The sequence below is a fragment of the Notechis scutatus genome, chromosome 5 (assembly GCF_049901735.1).
Source record: "Notechis scutatus isolate UNSWTSFEM ecotype Mainland chromosome 5, rNotScu1.2, whole genome shotgun sequence".
Classification (NCBI taxonomy): domain Eukaryota; kingdom Metazoa; phylum Chordata; class Lepidosauria; order Squamata; family Elapidae; genus Notechis; species Notechis scutatus.
The window spans coordinates 61867471-61889714 of NC_142013.1; the positions used below are offsets into that span (position 1 = coordinate 61867471).

The following is a 22244-nucleotide window of genomic DNA, read 5'->3' on the forward strand; positions in this document are numbered from 1 at the left end:
TCCCCTCACAACCTGTCAATGTAAAATGACAAGCAGGTGAAGTCCCTCGCCACAGATACTCCCACAAACCGATTGCCTCTTGGTTCATCTCTTCTGGAAAGAGCCAATGAACTGGGGTAGGGGAAGAGCCAATGAACTGGGGTAGGGGAAGGAAGAGGCCCTGCTGAGTTTAGCAGAAATGGAGATGCTTGCCTCTTTGCTTGCCAAGCTGCTGCCAGGTCGCTAACACTCTGTATTTTTGTGTGCATTGGATGCTGAGCCCATGCTGATTCCGCATCAAGTCTCTCTCTAGTGCCGTTGTCAAAGTGGTGATTACATGTTTTGGCACTGTCCTCGGAGTTGACGGTGATAAGTATATGCATGTGATTTATGCTTTTCTGTAGAAGAGTCTTCCGAAGCTTCTTGCTTGCTGTTCAAAAAAGGAGCATGATGCTGCTCCAATTCTCTCTCCTTCCCTCTCTCCCCCACAACTTTGAAATTCTCCAAGCGTTGAGCCTCGTTAGTCCATTTCTGCATCCAAAAATAATGCCCTGAGTACTAGAGAAATATTTTCTTTCTAGCTTGTCAATTCTTGTACTCCAAATGAATCATGTAGCAAAAATACAAAATATGTATTTCATACAGATGGAAAATGAACAGCATGTCAGTGTTTTATTTTCATCAACCTTGGTAAGTGTTAAGTTTGGAGAATAATGGAGACCAGACATCTGACCAGTGACTTCAACTTTTTAAATAAATAGAACAGAACAGAGCAAGGCTATGGGCAACAGCAACCCTTTTATAGGGTTAGCTGCTACCTTATTAACCAATGACATGTGCAACAAGTTCAAACTTATAACCAATGAGAAGTGTCAAAATAGTGGCCAATCAGGGACTAGTTAGGGACCAATCCCTAGTTGTTGTATAAGGACCAATCAGGTGTGCAGGTTTCCAAACCCTGATTTGCATTTATGCTAGTAACTTTTATTGATTCACAACACCCCTCCCCCTTGGGTTCCGTTTGAGGGGAGCTGTAATAAAATCCTCAAGATAGACAGGCCGCTTGGTCTGTCTGGATGATTTCCGTGGCTCCACCGGTTTTGGTCGAAGGTCCGGTTCCCGGTGGAGCGTTTGGATGATCTTTATTAAAGTCTGTTTCGTGCACGGTGATTCCGTGCTGTTTTCACTGTGGTTAGACCGCTGAGGATCCCCTGCAACTCTTCCCAGGGAATAGCCTTCACAGCGCGGGGATACTAGTGCGGAGGCTGTGTCAAACAAAGCGGCTCCACAGAAGCTCAGGAAATAGGATCTTTTCCTGAGATCGGTGGCTTCTGTCAGGTCAATCGCGCTCAGGAAGCACTCAAACCGATTCATGTATGATTCCCACGTCTCGGCCGTTGGCTGGAAGGGAGGAAATGTCGGGTTCAAAGCCATCATGTAACGGCAGCGGCAGTCTCCTCAGCTGAGGGAGCTTTAAACTTTGGGCTTTTAGAAAAGCTCCTGTCAGGCGGTGTCTGACTCCTCAGCTGGGGAGTTTTGAACTTCGTGCTCGTGGAGAGCGTCAGCGGTGGTGAACTTATTCAGCTCGGAATGGCTTCAGCACAGTGACTGTGCTCAGCTGTCCTCGCCTGGTTGCCTCTTATTTGTATCCCGCCTCGTCGCCAGTGTTGTGAGCGGCGGCAGATACGAGGCGGACGCAGGCTTGGTTTTTAAAAGGCTTTATTCGTGTGAATAAAGGGTTGCTGCGGCTGCTGGGGCTAACTGGCAGTCAGCTGGCAGCAACAGCTGATGCCGCTTTGACAGCTCCTTTTATAGCCGGCTGTCAAACAGCATCAGCCAATGGGAGCGGTCGGCGCTCCCGCCCGGATGGCGGACCGGAGTGAGGACTGCAGTCAGTCTGTGAATACAACAGTCTCTTGCTGACAATAGATGATAAGCCATGTTATTTTTCTCCTGAGCATTGATGGTATGGTCGGTAATAAATGTGGTCTTCATGGAGGTTTCTTTTTAAGCAGCGTTTTGCCTCCTGCATTAAAAAAGAAATATGAAGATGGCATATAAGATTGAGCAAAGTAAGAATCACCTAACTTTACATAAGCCTCAGAGCCAAATGCTCAAATATGTATTCACCGCATCGATTCACTTCCTTTTATATCATTTTTGAGTCAATCTCTTATGCAACTATTTGTTGATTGGCCTATTGTGAGAAATCCTACATGAACTCCCATAATATTAGCTGTCGTAAGACATAACTGCTATGCACACATTATATATTGAGACAGTATTTAGACAATGTTAAAATGCATTGACTTCAACTCCTAGAATTCCTCAGCCAGTCTTGCCTAAAGCAGGATTGGTAGCCCAGCACCCTAGCCACTATACAAGACCGCCTAGACAGTCAGATGGATACACACACACACATACACACACACAAACTTGCACACCATATCCAAATAATGATAAAACAGTGAAAGTAATTGCCTCAAAAAGAATGAAGGAATGAACAACTCAAATTTACCAAATCTTTTTTATACACTGGACCATACTTCCAATCCCTCAGCTTATTTATTGAAATCATGTAACACTGACATCTGTATGACTAGTGAACTATACCCATCAACACAACCGCCATTACACAGAGGGAGGAATTACTGACTGAGGGTATTAAAAGCAGTACATTAATTTATCGATGAACTACATAGTGTTTAAATATGTTTAACAGCATTCATATGACTTCCAAAGTATAGTGTATTTTCTAGAGTATAGAAGTGTCAAGGTAGCTTAGCAAAAGTGCAATTATAGCACTACGGCTTGATTTTCAGGAAAGGCTTAGCTGCCATTAGTTTGGCTGAGATCTGCTGACCACAATGCACCGCAGCGTTCTAGGTGACCAATTGCCTTCTTACCTTTTATATGGAGATTATTTTCCTTTTTCTTTGCTGGAAAGTTCCACTCTTTGATTTCTAGTGGCTTCAGCAATGGGATAGTGAAGCTGCCACACTCTTCGCTTGAAGAAGTTGCAGAGGAATCTGAGTGAAAATCTTTGTGAAAGTACTTCTGAGAAGTTCCACAGTTGTTCTCTTCTGAACAAATGCTGTTCTTGCTGCCTTTGACAGCTGTTCTTGAAGTTTTATCTTGAAAGTCACTGGAATAGTTAAACTCAGCACTTCCAGACTGCCTGGAACTTTTGCTACAGCTGCTGTCTTGACTGATGTTGATGCTGGTACTAAGAGTACCTGGAGAATAGTTTGAGCTTTCACTTTTTCTAAATTGTCGACGTGACGTATCCTCTTGGACAGTAGGATGAAGGGATGTATCATCAGAAGCCATCATTCCACCAATGGCAGGAAAGATGGTCAATTTCTTTAATTTTCCCAAAGGAAAAGGCACTGTAGTCAGACAAAGAAACAATGCATGATGTAAACATTGACTTAAGCCTTGAACACATGGGTTTAAATGTTGTTTGTTCTGATTCTGTACCAAAAAAGCTCACCACAGTTTTGGTCCCTTACATTATATTATTAGAGAAAATATTTTCCTGATAAATCAAGGTCAAAAAAGTAGCAAGTTATTCCTTGCTAGTTCAGAAACTCTCCAAGATTCAAGATTGCCCTTATTTCTACATATTTTTAAAACACGCACATTTTAGAATGTGTTAAGGAAAGATTAAAATAGGTGCACATTGCCTTTTTGTAACCAAAAGGCAATGTGCCTACCTCCTTGGAAACTCTTTCAGGCTGTTTGAGTCCTTTTGATGTGGGAGCATCAATATATATATTGAGCTTAGCCATATAAATATATATGAGGAGCAGTTACCATTGTGATGTTTAAGATTTTGAAAAACTTCCAGATTCAGTGGGCACCTTGGTTAAACAGTCTTAACTGCCAGGATGTGAGAGGAACACTTACGGTCTATTCATCTTTTCAAAAGAAGCCCTATGGAATTCACAGAGATTATTCCCCTTGTCTTGTTATCCACTTGCCTTGGGATAAGCGCATCAATTTTTAGAAGAATTTAATTTTAAAAATATGGAAAAAGATTTGATTCTCTGAGCTAAGCACCATATTTTAAAATCCAGATATCATATGCAAGCGCACATACACACAAATAGAAAGAAGGAAAAAACATAAAAATTAGTTTCCAACTATTCCCTTGTTGTATAATATTTATAAATATTTCCCATAGTATTTCATAAGATTTCAATTCTTTAGTCATTTAATTAAATACATGTGACATAGGAAAATATATTATTAGAATCGCAGTTTCAGCAAGCCGTGTAATTATGACCACAGATGATGCTTTGGTGGCACCAAGGCCTACTTTGCTGCCTGGCAGTGGAACCTAATGGAAGTTGGCAACACAATTCAACTTGGAAGGGAAAAGTAGCTCCTTCGTTTTCGGTTTCCCTTGGAGGAGCTCTTCTATCAGGCCTTTATCTTCCACATGTTTTCGCTTTCCCTTCACTGTCGCTATCTTTGCTTACCCACAACCTGAGCCAAGCACTCCTCGATTGCCCAAAGAACAGGAGTCGAAGAGTCCACGAAGGGCCCAGGGTTTAAACTTCCTCCCCACTATGCCCAGGCAGGGCTTCAACCCAACGTCCATTTATTCACGATACTCGGTTCTTGGGCTTCGTTTGCAAAGAAGTGGCTGGTTAGATCTTTGCTGCTATGGCAACTAGAGAACTTCTTCCCTGAGCATCATGGGATTTGGTGGGCAATGTTGAATAACATTGTAATGTAAAATGGCAGAAGTTAGGGAGGTATTTTCTTAATTCCATCATTTCCACTTTCCTTCACACTCCTTACTCCATTCCATAAATCCTGTTTTTCTGCTGAGCACACTATCCTCAATCCAAGGCTATGGAAGAGGAGCTCCTTTTTACTGATTTAATCAAATAGCAACCCACCAAATCCACAATTTCTAGAGCATTTTATAAATATTATATTTTGTCCAGGGTAAATATCAATCCTAACAGGCAAGCCAAAAAAAGTAAAGATATGCATTCCTACATTAGTGTAGGTTCCACTGAGAACAATGAAATTTGGTCTGGGGTAAATTTATGGAGGGTGTAAATTTATACAGGATAGAAAGAATTGTAAAATGCATGTTAGGTGAACATCTTTAGTTGGCCAATCTTAACTTAAAACTGTATGTGAAAAGTCCCACAGAACATGAATCAATACTCAATACAATTCATTCAGCAGCAGTGGTGGGATTCAAATTATTTTACTTCCAGTTCTGTAGGCGTGGCTTGGTGGGCGTGGCAGGGGAAGGATACTGTAAAATCTCTAGTCAGAGGTGGTATGTGCTGGTTCTCCGATAGACTCAAAATTTCCACTACTGGTTCTCCAGAACTGGTCAGAACCTGCTGAATACCACCTCTGTTCAGCCCGCGATATCAGAATGAACTCTGGACTTCAGGTAAAATTCCCAATAAAAATATCTCTGGTTTCAAGTCTATATGCTTTTTTGTCATTTTTTCCAACCATGTGTGGATTTTAGTCCAATATTTTTTGGTATCCGCACAAGTCCACCCCATATGGTAATATGAGCCAGGTAGCTGATGACATTTCCAACATTTTTCAGATTTGTTCTTGAACATTCTTGCTATTCTTGTTGGGGGGAAATGCCACCTGTAAAACATCTTATACAAATTTTCTTTATATGCAGTTGACATTGTCATTTTATAATTTTGAGACCACAATTTTTGCCATTTCTCTAGATCAATCCCATATCCAAAATTCTTTCCCAAAGCAATCATTGTTTCTTTAACTTGTTCTTCTTCTAGTTTAATTTCTAGTAAATATCCATACAATTTTTGAATCACCTTTTCATCAGTACCTGTCAAAATCTTATCTAAATCAGTAAATTTATCATAGAAACCTTCTATTTTAGAATCAATACATCCGCCAGTTCTTCCTTTTGTCTTGATAACATATTCTTTGTCAAAATCTTTGTTTTGTCTTTATTTATTTTCAAACCAGCCGCCTTTCCATATACCTCTATCTTTTCTATCAATTTTAATGCTGTTTCTAGTGGGTCTTCTAAGATGAAAACCAGATCATCTGCAAATGCTAGTAAAGAATTGAAATATTTGATTGTAAATGTATTAACAGCGGCTAGGATTGTATTTGCCAAAAACTGGAAAAATGAGAAAATACCATTACAGGAGGAAATCATTAAGAAAATCTTGGAATGTGCTGAAATGAGTATATTGACATTTGAAATCAGAGAACAAGAAGATAAACAATTTTATAAAATTTGGGATCTATTCTATCAATGGTTAGACAATAAAACACGGTAATGAAATATGTAGATTTTTAGAACATAATGAATATATAAAGATGTATTTTTTAATATATCTACAAAATGATTATAGGATAGATTTGAGATGATAATATGAACTGTCATAAAACAAGTAAAGTAAAATATGGATTATCTTGTAAAACATGAATGAATAATAGTATAGTCAAATGATTAACAATGGTATTAATGTATTTAGGAATATTTGATTGACAATATGAGAACATACACAATGTAATTGTAATTGAAGACTACGAAGTGGAAGCACAAAACAATTTGTAAACCAACCGACACACTGTATGTATATATATATGGAAGATGGCTTGATGTTTTTATGTTGTGTTTGTCTATGTTTGTCTTAAAAAACAATAAAACTTCAAAAAAATGAACTCTGGACTTGAAGAATGTGTCATATTATCCATGCAGCAAGGAAAAATGGAAAAAATAGAAGGAATAGAACTTGGAAATGGAAGCATCGTGAAAGCATTAGAATTTTCTCCAATACCAAAAGTATCATTCTCTTAGGAAAGATGCTGGCTAGTGTCTAATAATAGTTTCTAATTGGGTGGCTAATAAATATAAATATAAAATAAAAAACTTAATAAAAAAGAAAGAAAATCTTTGTGATAGTACTTCTGAGATGTTCCACTGCCATTGACAGCTGAGAGAATTTTGTATAAAAAAAAAACAGACTTGACAACCAAAGAAACCGTAAGAAGCTATGTTTATTCAGGATATTTGCAAATAGGTGAATAGGACCCCATCTCCCAAACGAGTAGAAGAAGGAGACACCGCCCTTAAAATGGTTGCAATCTTTTATAGGATATCATATTGAAAAGATTACATAATCCTTCCTGTTTTTCTCACATAGGAGTTTTATGGACTTCCCTGGGTAGGCCTGGGTAATTTTCCATCTTTAACTCCTCCCAAACTCCTCCCAAACCATCATCTCTGGGAAATCTTGTCCCCATCATCATGTTTTCATGTTATGTTCATTTAACACAATAAGTCATTAACAGGCTTCCATTAATGTCAGGCTGATCAAGCATCTCTTACATTGATTCTCAAGCCAAAATACAAACCCCCACTCCAGCCAAGGACATAATATTTTCACTTTAGAAAATAACAAGTTACAAAACATGATATGCTGGTTAAATACTGTTATATAAGTGTCCAGTAATCATTCAAGAAGGTCACATCTTGAACAAAGATGGAGTCCCTTCTGTTCTATATTTTCTCAGGTGTAACTTGCAATATATATGTTATTGCCACAACAGCTGTTCTTGAAGCGTTATTGTAAAAATCATTGGAATAGTTAAATTGAGCATTTCCATAGTGGCTGGAACTACAGTTACTGCCTTGACTGTTTTTGCTATTCTTACTAAGCCTACCTGGAGATTTGCTTGAACTTCCACTTTTTCTACATTGCCCATATATCTTATCCTCTTGGACCATAGGATGAAGGGATGTATCATCAGAAGCCATCAGTTCACCAATGGCAGGGAAGATGGTCAATTTTACTTTAAATTTCCCAAAGGAAAAGGCACTGTAGTCAGACAAAGAAATAATGTATGATGTCAACATTTACTTAAGGCTTAGTCTTACAGGTTTAAAAGTTGTTTCTTCTGATTCTGTACCCAAAAAGATCACCACAATTTTGGTCCCCTGCATTATATTATTCACTTCTTGAAGAACTAATGTGTTTGTTAATTAATATGCTATTTTCTTAATTTTCTTAATTCTCATTCACAGAATGCAATGCCTCCAGAGCCTTGGGTTCTTTCAAGGAGCCAAAAAGACTAAAATAATAGTATTACATTTCACAGAATACCTGAACTGACATTCCAACAACAGAATAAACGGAGTTGGAAAGGACCTTAGAGGTCTTCTAGTCCAACCCCCTGCTCAAGCAGGGATGCAACATTATTTCTTTCACCCAGCTACTTACAGAAAACATTATAAAGAGAACATATTTTCCTGATAAATCAAGGTAAAAAAATATCAAGTTATTCGTTTCTAGTTCAGAATCCCACCAACATTCAAGATCGCCATTATTTCTAAAAATTTTCAAAACACGAATATTTTAAAATGTGTCAAGGGAAAATTAAACTAGGTCCACTTACCAAATGCCTTTTGGTAAGCTTTTACGCATGCAAGTGATAAAGTGCCATTAAATCCCCAATAATAGCCTCCCTTCAACATCAGTTGCAAACTCTACAGTTGCAAACTCTACAACTCCTTTGTTTTGTTTTACTCTGTCTAATAAAATATCTATCTAACATCTCCCAATATTGTATTGAAATAGATTTAAATTATAATCCAAGTTAGGAAAACATAAAAAAGGCTTTATTTTATTCATTTGTTAGATTTATATCTCACTTTCTCTCCAAGAGTTCAATATTCCCTCGAATATTTCTTTACAATAGAAACTCCATTTTTATTTGATTCATAGTCACTGAAGCAAAGTTGCCTATGGTATTGCGAGTAAAGGAGGACTTGAACCTAGAATTACCTTGAGGCATTCAGCATTTTAGTGGATACCAGAGACCCCAGGAGCCGCTGGGTCATTGTTTCAGAGGTATCACCTTACCAGAAAACTCAACACCTAATAAACTGTCTTCACTGTAAAACTTCTTTAAAATTCTAGGAGATATTTAGAGATGTATCTGCCTTGAACTGTACAGCATAGTCAAATATCAGCAGTTGACCAGATTTTGCATTATGTCCTAAAATATCATCTGATAATTTTATGTCATTAAAATTTCAATTCCACAGAAGCCATTGGTTCTGGATTTTGGACTGTAACAGGCACCATGGTTCAAAAGTGATTGCCCTATGATGTACTTTTTTTCCCATTTAAAACTTACAGAGACCAACAGGAGAGATTTAATAATACTTAGATATCCCTCTGACTGCCTTCATAAACAATGTCCCCAAAACCTTGTTCAAAACAAACACAATGATATACAGGAAGGAAAAAAGCAACCATTCTCAGCACAATAATAGCAATAGCACTTAGACTTATATACCGCTTCGCAGTCCTTTTCAGCCCTCTCTAAGCAGTTTACAGAGTCAGCATATTGCCTCCAACAATTTGGGTCCTCATTTTACCCACCTTGGAAGGATGGAAGGCTGAGTCACCCTGGAGCCTGGTGGGATTTAAACTGCCAAATTGTAGGCAGTTGACTGCAGAAGTAGTTTCCAGTACTGTACTCTAACCACTGCACCACAGAGGCTCCAATATAAGACTATATGGATCAGACAAACGAGGAAAGAGAGACAAAGAGTACTGCAGGGATTCTTTCTTTCTTTCTTTCTTTCTTTCTTTCTTTCTTTCTTTCTTTCTTTCTTTCTTTCTTTCTTTCTTTCTTTCTTTCTTTCTTTTTTTCTTTCACATGTTTGTAAAGCTTCTTGTCTTATGCATGTGAATAGGCAACACAAGAAGTTCAGTCAAAGTCATTATAAGCCATTAAAACGCCAAAAATCTATACATGTAATCAAAGCCTTTGGAGAAATCCTACATACAATGGAGCCATTTCTAGCTCCCTATGTCTGTAGAAACACTAATGCCATTGAGAAAACCATATTTTAAGGGCTTGTTAATCGAATTAGAACTGTCAGCCTCCTACCTCCACAAAAAGATGGCACCTACACCAGAACTCTCCCTGAACTTCTACACTGGGCATGTCAGTGAATCGGAAATAGCGTTGTTTGGAGAATTGCAATTTCTTTCTTTTTTATGGTTGGGTGAAGTAGACATTATTTTTTCAGCAAACTGTAATTTAACTATGGATCAGTATGAAATATTATCATGAACCATATATTTCCTATGTCTTTACTAGTTCTTATTAAACCATTTTCTAAACCGGGGTGTCAAACATGATTTCATTGAAGGTCGCATCAGGGTTGTGTTTGACCTTGGGGAGGGGCAAAGTGGGCATGGACAGGGTGGGCGTGGCCACCTCAACATCACCCATGTTTGGGGTGCCTGTGGAGACCCAAGCACTCTGCCAGAGAAAACGGGCTGCGACGGCCTCCTGCAACCCTCTGCCAGTGAAAATGGAGCTAAACTATCCCAAGGATTTCCTACTAATACAATAAGAAAATTTAAAGTTGCATCCTTTAGCTTCCAGGTTTATGAAACAAACCTTTTCAGTAACTAAGTGATGTTGATAATCTAGTTATAAATTGTCTGCAAAAAAAAAAGCACCTCAAAAATCTTATAAGCTGCATGTTACAAGAAGGCAATTATCAGCAGAAACAAAACTTACCAATGATCAGAAGTTCAGAATGATAAAAGAATTGTCCAGCTGTTCCATTCCTCATGGAAGGTCATTGGGCTTCCTTCAGACTCACGCTTCCAAAGCGTTGTGGCTTTTAGACTGATATGTACTTGTATTGCTTTGCTCATTTTAACAACTATGAAAAGCCAAAAAAATAAATAAATAAACATGACACATTCATGTCTGACATTAGTGATAGGCAAGTGGTATTTTAATTACATGTTTTAAGTGATTTAAGTCTTATGCTGTCATGTCGCTTTTATTGCATTTTATTGGTTAGTCATGCAAATAGCCAGTTTGATTTGGTGAACAATGATCAGACTTTGGCACAGAAACAGACTGGGGGATTTTGGGCCAGTCCTTCCCTCTCCACTCTCGGAAAAAGGCATGGGGTAGGGTAGGGAAAGGCTGTTCCTGGGAGGGATGAGGGGGAAAAAACAAGAGTCTATACTTCCAACAAGTTCATCTGAGGCATGATGATCATCTCAGCTGCTCAGTGAAAGCAAGGAGGAACCTACAAGTATTTGTCACACGAGTGATCTCAGGCTCAGGTTATGGTCACTCTCACACACTCACAGCCCTGGAAAAATTCAACTTAACACTGAGGCACAAGCGATTCCTTAAAGTACACAGAGACCCAGTGAATGAAAAAGAAAAGTACCCTTTTACTGATTATAAAGTAGTTCTATTTGTTCTTCCAAACAAAAACAACCACACACACATACATACACACACACACGTCAACACTTACCCAAGGCCCACAACTAGGTTGTCAGACACTAGCCAGAGGGATGGAAGCTGCCATGTCTGGGATCCAAACACAACTCCAAAAGCTGGGCAGGCTTCAGGACCCTTTTCATCCCCCAGCGTGTTGGTGGGGGTTGGTGCTTCCCGTGCAACTGTTGATGAGACTTGGGGAGGGGTTTGCCAGGGCGCAGGGCCAACTTTTCATCCCCCAGCGTGTTGGTGGGGGTTGGTGCTTCCCGTGCAACTGTTGATGAGACTTGGGGAGGGGTTTGCCAGGGCTCAGGGCCAACTTTTGTCCTTTCCTTTCCTTAATGACTTGGTTCCTTTCCCAGGCTTTTCTTCACATGGCTCACAAGCCTTCACCACTGTTAGTTCAGTGGCTTCGGCCTAGTCTCACATGTTCCTCGCTTAAAAAACAGTTGCTTTGCCTTCAGAGTTATGATGCTCCTCCCAAAGTACTTATGACCCAGTTCCAAAGTGTGAAATATGAAGTAGATGTAGCTCTAGCGAAATGGGCAGCTGTGTGGTATAAATTTGACAAATATATAAATAAATTAGACTCTTATTAACACTTTTTGCTTCAAAATACATGATTTAACTCATTTGTATAATGGCAGCATGGCATGAGGGAATAAAGCAGTTTCAGTTCCACAGCCAGGCTTATATCTCCAGTTAAAAAGCTTTAGAAGTCGCAACTTTTTAATTTACTGGGATTTCTTAATAAATATCCATAAAACTTTAAAGCTTTATTTAGTTGTCACCTTGAAACATAAATTGGGTGGCAAATAAGTTTAATAATAGTGTTAAAGTTTGGAAAGTGGATATATATAGACAGCAGAATAGCAGAGAAAGAGTTGGAGAAAATAACAAAATACAAAAATCAAACAGATTAGAATGATTGCCACAATAAAGAGAAAAATTAATAAGCGGCTTGGATGCTATCCCGAAACAGCTAGAGCACCACTTAAACACCATCGGCACTGACAATATCACCTGCAGTCTGTTGCAAAATGCAGCTTTGCTTGGAACAGCTTACATCCTGTGATGATACCTTTAACACAGGGGTGTCAAACTCAAGGCCTGTGGGATGCTTGGATCTGGCCCATGGGGCTGCTCTGGAGACAGCGAAGGACCGGCTCATGGTGCCTCTGCCAGCAAAAACATGGCCTCCCTGAGCTCCATTTTCACTGGCAGAGGTTGCAGTAGGCCGTCCCAGCCGAAAACAAACCTGGAAGCCAATTTTTGCCAGCACAGCACTCAGGTCACCACAGGCACCCCCTGACACAAGTGACGTCAAGCTGGTCACACCCACCCCTGCAGCCCCCCTCCTCGCCAGAGGTCAAACACAACCCTGATACAGCCCTCAATTAAATTGAGTTTGATACCCCTGCTTTAACACTATCAAACATCCACACTTGCCTACCCCAGGCCCTTTAGAAGGACTTGATAGGTGATACATTTCCAAATCCAGTCTGGAAGTCTGCCTGACAGTAAGATGAACCATAATAATATAATTGTAACTGGAGGAATGTGAAATTTCATCAACATTAAAATTAATGAATAATTAGTAGAATTGCTGTTATTTTACAGCATGTGGATTCCAAGCCCCAGCTATCATCAGCCACCTCGTTCAAGGGTTTTACCAACCTGTATACTGTCAGTTTTTTAGAATTGTTTTGTAATTGTTTCTGAACATTCTTTGGCCAAGTAGTAAATCCATCAGCTGCACAACAAGAGCAGTGGTTAGGGACCAGAAAAGGGGCCAGCCAAGATGACTTTGACAAAGCCAGTAGGAGTCAGAAGATTGCTAACTCCAAACACATTATTGCAGGTGCCTCCTCTGCATCAACGCAACCCACTTTGTCTGCATGGGGTGACTGAAGAAGTGATCAGGAAACCATAAAAACACCCATAAAATGGAAGATTACCTACCCATCCTTGGCTGCCTTAGCCCCTGACTGACTCAAGGTTCAGGTGAGGACAGGTAGACACACGCTTCAAGAAAATTTACTGGAATGTCTTCACATCAGGAGAGCAATAATTGTTATTTTAATTTCATCCAATCATGTCCATTCCTCAGAGATTGCCTGGAGAATCCCTGCAGTTTTCTTGGTTTGCCATTGCCTCTTTCTTAGTACTGAGAGAAATGACTGGCTCAAGGTCATCCAGCAAGCTTCATATCCAAAGCAAAACTAGAACCTATAGATGGTGGTTTGCTTATGGATGCCTTAACCAGTACACCAAACTAGCTCTCGGTGTGTTAATTAGATATCATCAAACAGGGTTTGATTTGTGCTGACAGAATTAAGGGCAATGCTTACTATCCCAATTTTAATGACGAATGTTATCCTCCAAGAAATCCTGTAAAGCCTGTGATGTTATCTTCTATATTTCTGTTCTACTACCACTTCAGCTGTGTCAAGCAAGAAAAGAGTAGTCATCCTTTCTTGGTCCCAGAGTGATTGATTCCGAGTACTAGTAATTGTTCATTTAACAAACACCACAAAAAAGGGTGTAATATAAAGTTGGTCATATGGTGTTACATATTCCATGGGACAAGGCAATGATAACCACTCCTGTATTTCATTCAGAAATACAGAGGTACACAAAAGGGTGAGAATCACACTCTCCTTATTAATTCAAGGCTATATGTTGAATACATACAAGGGAGGAGGGAGGAGGAAAAAATGAGTGTGGCTTTAAATTTGGAGGGTGAAATAACAATAATGAGATCTCAATCTTGCATAGTGCTAGTGAGATGAGCAACTACATTATATACATTTGACAAATAGATATATAAACAAATATGCCTGATATTAGCACATTTTGATTCAAAATATCCTTAAGGAACGATTCCACTCCTCCTCCGGTTGAGCACCCCTTTCTTCCCTCACAACCTGTCAATGTAAAATGACAAGCAGGTGAAGTCCCTCGCCACAGATACTCCCACAAACCGATTGCCTCTTGGTTCATCTCTTCTGGAAATATCCAAGAGCCAATGAACTGGGGTAGGGGAAGGAGGAGGCCCTGCTGAGTTTAGCAGAAATGGAGATGCTTGCCTCTTTGCTTGCCAAGCTGCTGCCAGGTCGCTAACACTCTGTATTTTTGTGTGCATTGGATGCTGAGCCCATGCTGATTCCGGCATCAAGTCTCTCTCTAGTGCCGTTGTCAAAGTGGTGATTACATGTTTTGGCACTGTCCTCGGAGTTGACGGTGATAAGTATATGCATGTGATTTATGCTTTTCTGTAGAAGAGTCTTCCGAAGCTTCTTGCTTGCTGTTCAAAAAAGGAGCATGATGCTGCTCCAATTCTCTCTCCTTCCCTCTCTCCCCCCACAACTTTGAAATTCTCCAAGCGTTGAGCCTCGTTAGTCCATTTCTGCATCCAAAAATAATGCCCTGAGTACTAGAGAAATATTTTCTTTCTAGCTTGTCAATTCTTGTACTCCAAATGAATCATGTAGCAAAAATACAAAATATGTATTTCATACAGATGGAAAATGAACAGCATGTCAGTGTTTTATTTTCATCAACCTTGGTAAGTGTTAAGTTTGGAGAATAATGGAGACCAGACATCTGACCAGTGACTTCAACTTTTTAAATAAATAGAACAGAACAGAGCAAGGCTATGGGCAACAGCAACCCTTTTATAGGGTTAGCTGCTACCTTATTAACCAATGACATGTGCAACAAGTTCAAACTTATAACCAATGAGAAGTGTCAAAATAGTGGCCAATCAGGGACTAGTTAGGGACCAATCCCTAGTTGTTGTATAAGGACCAATCAGGTGTGCAGGTTTCCAAACCCTGATTTGCATTTATGCTAGTAACTTTTATTGATTCACAACACCCCTCCCCCTTGGGTTCCGTTTGAGGGGAGCTGTAATAAAATCCTCAAGATAGACAGGCCGTTTGGTCTGTCTGGATGATTTCCGTGGCTCCACCGGTTTTGGTCGAAGGTCCGGTTCCGGTGGAGCGTTTGGATGATCTTTATTAAAGTCTGTTTCGGTGCACGGTGATTCCGTGCTGTTTTCACTGTGGTTGTCTCCGCTACTCCGTGTTTCTTCGGGGTTTTGCAGTTCGGGTTCCCCCGTATTAAAGTTCCCTGAAAAAGTCAACTCCCTCCCCGCTTCAAGTTCCGGTGTTTCGCTGGGCCGTAGGGTTTCCGTTGGCCTGCTATTTGTCATATCAAAGTCAATTTCCTCGATATTTCCTCCCCCTTGAGTTGGTGAACCTGGGGAGTCATGGGCGCTGGGTGGTAATCTCGATCGGAGTTGGTCTATGTGGCGTTTCCACACCCTCCCATCGTCTGTTAGCAGGCGGTAAGATCTAGGCCCGGTAAGGTGGGTGACGGTTGCGGGTATCCATAACGGGTCACCGGAAAAGTTTTTGGCAAAGATTAAATCGCCTACCTTAAATTCCCGGCATTTGCTGCTGGAGCCGAAGGGCTTTTCCGGTGCGAATGCGGGATGGAGCCGGTCAAGGTGCGATCGTAGTTTCCGCCCCATAAGAAGTTCAGCGGGCGTTTTGTTGGTCACGCTGTGGGGCGTGATGTGCTGCAACAAGAGAATTCGATTGATTTTCTCGTCGATGTTGCCAAATTCCATTTTGTGAAAGGTCTTTTTTACAAATTGTACCATGCGTTCTGCACGTCCATTCGCCGCAGGGTACACGGGCGAGGTTAGCCCCGATCAGCAAGATATTGTTCAAAGGGTAACGCAGTAAACTGTGGGCCGTTGTCCGAGACCAACACGTCCGGAAACCCATGTGTGGCAAATAGTCTGTTTAATTTATTGATAACTGAGTCCGTTGTAGTTGTGTTCATTCGATGGATCTCGAGCCAATTTGAATAGGCGTCGACAGTAATAAGGAAAGTGTGTCCTTTGGTAGGCCCCGCAAAGTCCATATGAATACGGGACCAAGGTCCCCTCAGAGTTTCCCATTCGGTTGGGCTTGCTTTAGGCGGGGCGTTGCTGACGTCCTGGCAACGTTGACAAGTAGCGACCCAGGCCTCGATTCTTTTGTCGATTCCCGGCCACCAAAGCGTAGCTGCGTGCGAAGTGCTTTCATCCGCACGATACCCGGATGTCCTTCATGCAATACCGCCAAAACAGCTTGTTGCAATTTGCCAGGGATTACGACTCGATCGCCCCACAAGATACAGCCTTTTTGGGAAAACAGTTCGGTTTGGCGGGCTTTGAAAGGCGCCCATTCCGGTGCTATTTGGTCTGTCGGCCACCCCCGTTCAACCCAGCGTAGGATGTGTTGCAGAACTGGGTCACGTTTTGTTTCAAAGGCAATGTCTCTAGCCGTCAATGGTGGTACATGTAGAGCTTCGATCTGTAGTGTTGAGATGGTTGGGGCTGGATCTACAACAGAGTCTGGGAGCGGCGTTCTGCTCAATGCATCAGCGTGGAGAATTGATTTCCCCGGACGATGTTGCAAGGTGTAGTTGTAGGCCGCCAAGAATTCAGACCAACGGGTCATTCTGGGGGACAATATATACGGGGTTGGTTTATTACCCGCAATGATTCCCAGTAGTGGTTTATGATCGGTAATTATCGTAAATGCACGGCCATAAACATATTCATGAAATCTTTTAACTGCAGCCACAATAGCTAAAGCTTCTTTGTCCAGCTGACTATAATTTCTTTCAGCTTTAGCTAAGGTTCGCGAAAAAAACGTGATGGGGGCTTCCGCTCCATTTGGTAATACGTGGGCCAGAATTGCCCCAACCCCAAAAGGTGATGCGTCACACGTGATAGTGAGCGGAAGAGTCTCGTTGTACTGCATAAGTACAGAATCAGAAGTTAGCAATTTCTTTACTTGTTGGAAAGCATATTGTTCCCGTTGGCCCCAAACCCACGTTGCTTTTTTGTCTAATAGTCTATGCAATGGTTCAGCTACCGTTGCTTTGTGGGGTAAAAAGACATTATAGAAATTGATAAGTCCAAGGAACGCCTGTAGGTCTGCCTTGTTCCTTGGAGTGGGGGCCTTTTTAATCACCCTTAATTTGTCTTTGGTGGGATGGATTCCTTGGCTGTCCAGGAGGTATCCCAAAAATTCTACTTTTTCGGTACATAACTGGCATTTATCTTTTTTAACTCTGAGGCCTGCGTTTTGGAATCTTCGTAAAACCTCTCTGAGTCGTTTTTCTAGAATGTCTTTGTTAGGGGCGGCGATGAGTACATCGTCGAAATATGGTACGACCCCTCTTATCCCTTGTAACAACCTTTCCATTAAGCTCTGAAAGATTCCGGGGGCAACGCTTACCCCGAACTGGAGCCGGTTGCATTTAAATGCGCCCCTATGCGTTACGATAGTTTGCGCCTCTGCCGTGGTCGGATCTACAGGCAATTGTTGATACGCCTGGGCTAGATCTAGTTTAGCGAAAACTTTCCCGCCACCCAGGAATGGAGCAAGTGTTGCACTACCGGCACTGGATATGCACTTTGCTGCAGTGCGTGGTTTAAGGTGGCCCGGTAGTCTCCGCAAATTCTTAGTGACCCATCAGGCTTGATAGGTGTCACTATAGGGGTTTCCCAGCGGGCGTGGTCGGTGGGCTCCAGCACGCCCTGCGCTATTAGCTTATCGAGTTGTTCGTCGATTTTAGGCTTCAAGGCGAACGGCACCCGACGCGGCTTAAGGCGGATGGGTGCTACCTCAGGGTTCAAGTTAAATGAGATCGGGGTCCCCTAGTCCATTTGCGAAAACGTCTTGGAATTCTTGCACGAGTGCCTCCTCCCAATCGCTGCTCTCGGCCCGGTGGACTCCGGCTACAGTGATTCCGAGCGGTCTGAACCATTGAAGGCCTAAAAGACTAGGCCTGTCGCGGTCCACGACAGTCAGTGGTAGTGCGACGGTGCGGTCCTTGAAAGAGACCTGGAATCTGCGGGACCCGACGACGGGAATTCGGTTACCCTGATAGTCTTTGAGTATAACCCTTTGAGGGTTAAGGTCTTGGCGGCGAATCGTTGGAATGAGCTGTTGGAGCATTTTCCATGACACCATCGAGAGGGAAGATCCCGAGTCCACCTCCATCACACAAGGTTTGTTTTCGATGGCGACCTTTACTCGGATTTTTCCGGCATCAAGGGATGTAGCGTGGCCTATGGTGATTGTTTGGTGGGTCTCTTCCCGCCTGGTTTCTTCACGCCTGGTGGAAGTGGTGGACGGTTTGTTTCTGTAGGAGTGGTTTCCCCATTGGTGGTTCAGTTTTTCTCGGTATGTGCCGAAGAATCCGGAAGACTGGCATTCGGCCTTTCGGGTTTGGAGTTTTGTTTGCTTCTGCAAACCTTCGCGATGTGACCTCGTTTCCCGCAAATGCGGCAGAGTGCGTCGAGGAATTTGCAGTTGGATCGTGGGTGATTCGCCCCACATCCTGCACACGGTCGGGATGAGGGTTGTGTGAACTGGTCTCGTTCCGTTCGGAGTCGGTTGACCTCTTCCTCATCACTTTCTGATGGGGATTCTAGGTCTTCGTGGTGAGTCGATACCGGGTGTCTCTCTGAGCGAGGCGAGGTATCTTTGGCGAGTTGACGTAGCGGTGTGTTGGTGCGGCGCATTCGGGCTGCCGACTTCTTGGTCGCCTCCGCTGCCGTGGCTTCTTTAAGGGCATCGGTGAGGCTGATGTCCCCCTTAGCCATAATTTTGCTCTGGATCGTGCCGTCTTCTAGGCCCAGAACCAGGCGGTCCTGGAGGGCTTCTTCTAAGTCGGAGAACCCAGAGGCCTCCAAGGTTGCGGAGGTCCGCGATGTAATTGGCAAGGCTTTCGCCCTTCCGTTGGTCCCTCTGGTAATATTCGTGTCTTCTGACTAAGGTTGGCACGGTTGGCGCGTAGTGAGCCCGTAGTAAAGGCTCGAGGACGTCCCAGTCCATCTCTTTTACTTCGGCTGGCTTGGCAAGTGATTTTGCCATTTTAAACACGGTAGGCCCGCAGTGAGTTAGAAAGATAGCTCTTTTTTCGCCGGTTGTTGCATCTTTCAAATTGTTGGTCTCCAGAAACATCTGGAACCTATCCATGTATGATTCCCAGTCTTCGGTTTCTGGGTTGAATGGAGCGGGTGGTACGGCACCGCTGGCCATGTTGCCATTGATGGTGCGTGTTCGACCACGTGCTCTGTTGGTTGCTCTGTAACTCAGTCAGCTCTTCGGTCTCCGCATCCCATCCTCGTCGCCAGTGTTAAGTTTGGAGAATAATGGAGACCAGACATCTGACCAGTGACTTCAACTCTTTAATAATAGTACAGAGAGTACAACTCTTTAATAATAGTACAGAACAGAGCAAGGCTATGGGCAACAGCAACCCTTTTATAGGGTTAGCTGCTACCTTATTAACCAATGACATGTGCAACAAGTTCAAACTTATAACCAATGAGAAGTGTCAAAAAAGTGGCCAATCAGGGACTAGTTATGGACCAATCCCTAGTTGTTGTATAAGGACCAATCAGGTGTGCAGGTTTCCAAACCCTGATTTGCATTTATGCTAGTAACTTTTATTGATTCACAACAGTAAGGATTGGTTAAAGTATGCCAGTTACATGATTGGAAAAGATTAACAGTCTTGATTGATTACCTTAGTGGAGAAAGCACTTTTGCTTAATAGAAATATGCAGTGGATATATTAGGGGTTCCTTTCTACAGCTTTCTACACCTATTACCTCCAATGTGGTTGTGTCAGTGGGCCTGGGGAACCCAGAGCAGAATGGAGCCCATGTAATGGTTTGTCATCGGGCGGGGGTTATTACTTTACTAAATTATTATTTTCTGATTTAGTTTCTTTTTATTATTATTATTATTTCTTTTATATGGTTTTTATATCCATGTAAGCCACCTTGGGTCAGCATGTGCAAATAGGCAGCAATATCAATTTTCTAAAATAAATAAATAAATCTCTTTTAAGGTTATTTTAAACGTTTCTATCTCAATATCTTAATAACAATCAAATAATGGTGTCATACCCTAATTAGCAAATAATGATGCATTGCAATTCCCACCTATACCTTTTATTACTGTTATTTATAGTTTGCTTATGTCCAAGATGGTTTTAGGATAACATCAATAAGTTTGAAAAACCAACAATATTGGTAAAAGAAGATGGTGGCATGTTGCTCTGAGAAGTGAATATGGACACTAGTGCTCAGGGATATGGCTCCTTTATTCACCGGCTTCCCTTTGCTCTTAGCATTCTTTCAAGAGGAGAGTTGCTGCCTGTCTGGATGGCTCAGTTTATCTATTTCTTCTTTTATAGGGGAATACATAAAAGTCTCGGTTGCAGATGCTCACAATTTTTATTTTCTAAAGTTTCATTTGTTCCACTCTATCTTTTATCTGTCTAAACCTCCAGTTAAGTGTTGTATCTCCTCATGGAGTTCCTTTGAAAGTGTGTCAAGTTTTAGCAATAGCACTTACCGTATATACTCGAGTATAAGTCGACCCGAATATAAGCCGAGGCACCTAATTTTACCACAAAAACTGGGAAAACTTATTGACTCGAGTATAAGCCTAGGGTGGGAAATGCAGCAGCTACTGGTAAATTTCAAAAATAAAAATAGATACCAATAAAAACTTTCACTAGAACAGTTGAGAATAAGTTTGATGTTCACAATTTCCTCTTTGAAAGAGACCAGTAAATAGGGAACAAGAAGATGAAGAAAAAGAAGTGTGTTTTTTTCACACTTTTCACACTGCAGTGAACAAAAATGGCATCATAGGAACAGGCTTATTCTCAGTCCAAAGGTTTGTTTCTGATTTCTTCCCTGATTTAAGGGAAATTTGGGAAACGATATCACTATCATGAAAGGTTTAATTGATTCACTAACCCAAAAGAAGAAGATGATGATGACAGTGGGAGGCAGGAGTCACTCTCTCCCTTGCGAGAAAAAAGCAAGAGCCGTTCTTATGATCTCTCTCTCTCTCTCCCCGTAATACAGTCAAGCCCTTTCCAGCACGCGGGATCCGCTGCCGCCGCTGCCGCTTTGCACCTTGCAAATGCAAAATCCTGGGGTTTTTGCATTTGCAAGGTGCAAAGCGGCGGGGGCGAATCGCACATGCTGGAAAGGGCTTGACTGTATTACGGAGAGAGAGAGAGAGAGAGAGAGAGAGAGAGAGAGAGAAAGGGATCATAAGAATGGCTCTTGCTTTTTTCTTGCAAGGGAGAGAGTGACTCTTGCCTCTCACTGTCATCAACATCTTCTTTTGGGTTAGTGAATCAATTAATTTAGGAAATGATCTCACTATCATGAAAGTCAGTGTTCTCTGCCCGTGGGGCATTTGGAAGAAAAGGCCCCGCGGCATATCCACGCGCATGTAAGGGGAATCAGAAACCCCCGCGTTCAACGCCTAGCACGGCAGAAGAGAAAACGCAGCTGTGAGCAAATACTGGGAAAACCTGATTGATCAGAAGGAAGGAGGCAAAAGAGGGAGGGGTGGTGGTGGACGGAGGTCCCACTGGTATTTGTGAAACACTTGGTCGGCAGCGCTTAAAGTCAACGTCCTCGCTCCTACCCACCCAAAGCCACGAAGTCCCCCAATTGCGCAGCCCAGAATCGCCCTCCCCTCAGGGGGCAGCAATGACGCCCGGTGTTTCCTGAGACAAGAAGCTCCGCCGTGCAATGAAACCGCCCTGGCTCTGGGCTCGCGGGCTCAGAAAACAACGCGAGCCGAGGTCACTCGGCTCCGCTCAGCTTCGTTCCTCAGCCCCAGCTGCTTTCAGTCCGCTCGGGAGGAGGGAAAGGAGGTGGTGGCGGCGGCGCGGCTCGTGTTGTTTTCTGAGCTCTAGGCTCGCGGGCTCAGAAAACAACGCGAGCCGCCGCCGCCACCTCCTCCCCTCCTCCTGATTGGACTGAAAGCAGCTGGGGCTGAGGAAACAAAGCTGAGCGGAGCCAAGCGACCTCGGCTCGCGTTGTTTTCTGAGCCCGCGAGCCTAGA

The 22244-nt window shown here is 42.3% G+C and overlaps 1 protein-coding gene across 1 annotated transcript in view; it reads left to right on the top strand.

Moving 5' to 3' along the window:
* Positions 1–22244, top strand: part of LOC113424465 (cilia- and flagella-associated protein 47) — an 851958-nt gene that overhangs the window by 272540 nt on the left and 557174 nt on the right. The gene's annotated exons all lie outside the window — the stretch shown is intronic.